The sequence below is a fragment of the Leucopleurus acutus genome (genome assembly GCF_964270905.1).
Source record: "Leucopleurus acutus genome assembly, chromosome: 3".
NCBI lineage: Eukaryota > Metazoa > Chordata > Mammalia > Artiodactyla > Delphinidae > Leucopleurus > Leucopleurus acutus.
The window spans coordinates 105,790,795-105,796,794 of NC_139145.1; positions in this window are offsets into that span (position 1 = coordinate 105,790,795).

The following is a 6,000-nucleotide window of genomic DNA, read 5'->3' on the forward strand; positions in this document are numbered from 1 at the left end:
TCTGACACTTGCTCATTCCCCAATTGTTTTAACATAAACATTTCCCTGTGTTTTAAATATTCTTCATGGAATTATTTTAATCATCTGGAATCCTCTTTCCCAGGTTGTTGCATGCCTGATTTCCGCTTATTCTACAGGTCTCACCTTCTTCACCTCCTGAGTGAGGCTTCCTTGATTACTGAAGCAAGTAGCCGCCACTCCCACCCCCAGCTTTTCCCTATCCTATGACCCTCCTCGAAGCATAAAATGTATTTTTATTTATTATTGCATTCCCAGTGCCTAACTAGTGTCTGACACTTGCTTAAATTATTTTTGAAAAAACAAGAATAAATGAGGGAATGAAAGGATGAAGAAAATTCCATTGATACATCTACCATAGTGACTTAATGCCCCCATTTGTACACATTCAGGTTATTTACGTTTCTTTCATAATTATAAACATCACTTTTATATGTTTCTTTGGATAAATTTTTGTGCACGTTCATGATTATTTTCTTAATTTATATTCCTAGAAGTAAAATTGCTGGGTCTAAGGATAAGTAAAATGGTAAGATTTTAGATATGTATTACCAGAAAGTTTGTGACAATGTACACACTCATCAACAGTATTTCAAATTGCCATTTTTTAAATTGAAGGATAGTTGATTTATAATGTGTTAGTTTCAGGTGTACAGCAAAGTGATTCATATATATAATGCATATATGCATTATATATATATAATGCATATCATATATATATGATATATGCATTATGCATAATCATATATAATGCATATGCATAATCATATATATATAATGCATATATATATATATATGCAATATATATAATGCATAATCATATATATATAATGCATATGCATTATATATATGCACAATATATGCATTATATATATATATATACACACAATACATATATATATGCATTCTTTTTCATATTCTTTTCCATTATGGTTTATCACAGGATATTGAATATAGTTCCCTGTGCTATACTGTAGGACCTTGTTGTTTTTCCATTCCGTATATAATAGTTTGCATCTGCTAATCCCAAACTCTCAATCCATCCCTCCCCCACTCTCCCTCCCCCTTAGCAACCACAAGTCTGTTCTCTATGTCTGTGAATCTGTTTCTGTTTCATAGATAAGTTCATTTGCGTCATATTTTAGATTCCACATATAAGTGATATTATATGGTATTTGTCTTTCTCTGTCTGACTTACTTCACTTAGTATGATAATCTCTAGGTCCATCCATGTTGCCGCACATGGCATTATTTCATTCTTTTTTTGAGTAATATTCCATTGTATATATACACCACATCTTCTTTATCCATTCAATTGTTGATGAACATTTAGGTTGCTTCCATGTCTTAGCCATGTAAATAGTGCTGCTATGAACACTGGGATGCATGCATCTTTTTGAATTAGAGTCTTCATTTTTTCTGGATATATGTCCAGAAGCAGGATTGTTGGATCATGTGGTAACTCCATTTTTAGTTTTTTAAGAACCTCCATAGTGTTTTCCATAGTGGCTGCATCAATTTACATTCCCACGAACAGTGTAGTAGGGTTCCCTTTTCTCTACACCCTCTCCAGCATTTATTATTTGTAGGCTTTTTAAAAAAAATTATTGAAGTATAGTTGATTTACAAATTTGTCAGCTTTCTGATGGCCGTTCTGACTGGTGTGAGGTGATACCTTATTGTAGTTTTGATGTGCATTTCTCTAATAATTAGCAACATTGAGCATCTTTTCATGTTCCTATTGGTCATCTATATGTCTTCTTTGGAAAAAATGTCTATTTAGGTCATCTGCCCATTTTTTGAGTGGGTTGTTCGTTTTTTTGGTATTGAACTCTGTAAGCTGTTTGTATATTTGGTAGTCAATTCCTTGTCGGTTGCATCATTTGCAGATAAGTTTTCCTATTCCATAGGTTGTCTTTTCATTTTGTTTATAGTTTCCTTTGCTGTGCAAGAGCTTTTAAATTTGATTATGTCCCATTTGTTTATTTTTGCTTTTGTTTCCATTACTCTAGGAGACGGATCCAAAAAATATATTGCTGCGATTTATGTCAAAGAGTGTTTTGCCTATGTTTTCCTCTAGGAGTTTTATAGTATCTGGTCTTACATTTAGACCTTTAATCCATTTTGAGTTTATTTTTGTATATGTTTTTAGAGAATGTTCTACTTTCATTCTTTTACATATAGCTGTCTAGTTTTCCCAGCACCACTTATTGAAGAGGTTGTCTTTTCTCCATTGTATATTCTTGCCTTCTTTGTCATAGATCAATTGACCATAGTGCCTTGGTTTATTTCTGGGCTTTCTATCCTGTTTTGTTGATCTATGTGTCTATTTTTGTGCCAGTACCATACTGTTTTGATTACTAGCAAACCAATAATACATTAAAAGGATTATACACCATGATCAAGTAGGATTTATCCCAGGGATGCAAGGATTTTTTCCATATCCACAAATCAATCAATGTGATACACCACATTAACAAGTTGAAGAATAAAAACCATGTGGTCATCTCAATAGATGCAGAAAAAGCTTTTGATAAAATACAACATCCATTTATGATAAAAACTCTCCAGAACATGGATATAGAGGGAACATACCTCAAAATGGTAAAGGCTGTATATGACAGACCCTCAACTAACATCATACTCAGTGATGAAAAGCTGAAAGCATTCCCTCTAAGATCAGGAAAAAGACAAAGATGCCCATTTTTACCACCTTTATTCAACATAGTTTTGGAAATCCTAGCCACAGCAATCAGAGAAGAAAAAGAAATAAAAGAACCCAAACTGGAAAGGATGAAGTAAAATTGTCACTGTTTGCAGATGACATGATACTATACATAGAAAATCCTAAAGAGACCACCAGAAAACTACTAGAGCTCATCAATGAATTTGGTAAAGTTGCAGGATATAAAATTAATATACAGAAATCTGTTGTATTTCTGTACACTAACAATGAAATATCAGAAAGAGAAATTAAGAAAACAATTCCATTTACCATTGCATGAAAAAGAATAAAATACCTAGGAATAAATCTACCTAAGGAGGCAAAAAATCTGAACTCTGAAAACTATAAGACACTGATGAAAGAAATCGAAGATGACACAAACGAATGGAAAGATATACCGTGTTCTTGGATTGGAAGAATCAATATTGTTAGAATGATCATACTGTCCAAGGCAATCTACAGATTCAGTGCCACCCCTATCAAATTACCAATGGCATTTTTCACAGAACTAGAACAAACAAATTTTTAATTTGTTTGGAAGCACAAGAGACCCCAAATAGCCAAAAAATCTTGAGAAAGAAGAACGGAGCTGGAGGAAATCATGCTCCCTGACTCAAAACTGTATTAAAAAACTACAGGAATCAAAACAGTATGGTACTGGCTCAAATTGCCATTTTACTCAAGTCAGAAATAAACTTTTGAAGCAGTATTCTTAGTTGAGAAATTTCATCCCATTTTAAATAAAAATTTTCAATTTTTAGACATATAAGAATACAATTATTTTCATATGCTTATTGATCATTGTCATTTCCTCTTTTGCTTTGGTAAATTGTTCATGTCTTTGCCAATTTAATATTTTTAATTGATTTATGAGCTCATTATATACTAATAATTTATTTAATTTCTTCATTTTGCAACTGTTTTCCACAGTTCATGGTTCACTATCACTCTTGTTTATTGCATTACAATTTTTATATTATGTAAACTTTAGAACATACACAAAAAAGTAGAGAGAACACACATACATAAAATTCATTTTTTCATTGCCCAGCTTCAACAACTATTAACTCATGCCTAATCCCTTTCTTCAATTCCCCTACCTTACCTCTTCCCAACTTCTGAGTATGTTGAAGAAAATCCCATGCATTGTGTCATTGAATCTGTAAATATTTCAATATATATCTTTAAAAGACAAAGACTTTTCCCTTTTAACATAACCTCAAAACTAATATAATTTATAGTGTCAAACAGAAAAATTTTAATGTAATTTTAATCTTCTTTATGGTTTCTGCTTTTGTTATTTTAAGAAAAATTTTTCTTATGAATTTATAAGAATTCACTTATTTTACTATACGGTTTTAATACGTAGCCTTTTTAGAAAGTTTTGAAAATACAGATGAATAAGAAGAGTCAAACCTCATAACTCATACAAATCACTTTCAATATTATAGTATAGAATATATCCTGGAAATAGTTAAAAATTTTATTTAAAAAAAATTAAACCATTTTATTTTGTAACTTGATACTTTTTTATTGTAAATGTCATTCCATGTTGATAAGTATTGACTGACATTATTATTTTCTAAAGGTGCATAATATTCTATTGGAAAACTATATCATAATTTATTTTGCTCAACGCCTTAATGCTAGGTATTTAGATGGAGTGAAATCTTTTGACAGTGTAAATCATTACTTAAACAAATATTGAATCCCTATGGTATGCCAGACACTATATTTGGTACTGAAGAAACAATGGTGAGGAAACACGCACACACACACACACACACACACACACACACACACAATGCAGGTTCCTGTCTGATATATGGCTTAATGTAGTCATGAATATTTTTGTTCAAATATTTTTGCACCATTTAAAATTGTTTCTTTTGGATATATTTTTAAAAATGAAAAATGCTTAAAAAAAGTGATTTTTATAAATACTGTTAAATTCTCCTACACAATTATTGTGAGATTTTACATTTCTACTTGCACTATATCAGTGTTAAAATACCAAGTATCATTGATCTTTTCAATCTTTGGTAATCTGATAGATGAAAAATGATTTGTCACTGTTGTTTTATTTAGAATTTCACTTATTATTAATGAGAGTAACTACTTATTCATATACATATTGAATCTTTGTATTTCTTCTTTTGTGAGTTACCTGTTCTTTGCACATTTTTTCTCATTGAGCTGTCTGATTTCTCATCTTTTACAATTTTGCTTTTTAAATTTAGGCACAATTCATCACAACAATGGTTACAAGTAGAGATCATATGTGTAAAACTACTAAAAACTTTTGGCTAAGTAAAATGATTGTAAGCCTTTATATTTGAAGTCTATCTACAATAATATTGACCCAATTTGAATACTTTCCTAATTTGCTCAACAGTGTCTACATAAATATTCTTACACCGGAGGACTCAATTTAAGGCACCAATCCAGGAATAGGTCAAATGCTTCTTTACAGGTAAATTTAAAACCATTATAGTATGTTGAAAGACAGCAGAAATGGGCTTTCAGTGGTTGTGGAATTGCTAATGGTAATAGAGTCTCTGGTTCAAAAATGGTAGTATTGACAGTGATAAAAAGTCATTGCTATCTGCCAGCTGTGAGATTATACAAAGTGATGTTGAGAACTCGGGATAATTCTTAATGTGAGTGTAACAAGAGTCACCAATGCAATTAGCACCCTTGAGGGCAATCTCAAGAGAAAAACTAAGGATTGAGTGATTGTGGAGTATAAAATACATTTTCACCTATGAGACAAATTGGAATGAAAACATAAACTTCCTCAGATTAGACTCTCTAGTTGGTAAATAGGGAACTGATTTCAATTTCTAGGGCCATTAATCTCCTACCTTTTATGGGTAGTAAATTATCTTTAAACAAACAAAGAGTATACCTGTCAGACTGTGTGTCAGAATAAACACAGCCTGCCAACAAATTGTAATTAGGACCTCTAACCTGATCTACTTAAATGGCTTTGACAAGTAGAGGACTATAAAACCAATTTTCATTTTCAAGGAAGAAAATAACTTTTAATCAAGAATTTGAAAAAAATACATGACACACTTTCAAGTTTTTTCTACAAACAGTATATCACATTGAGTTTCTTTAACCACAACATTTTTATACATAAACTGAGTGATATCTCTTATGCCACTTTTGGGGGTTGCTTTAGTTTTTATTTTTGTTTTAATGTCTCATACTCAAGAGTAGTAGTTTGAAGGTGAAAACACTGTCGCTCTTGA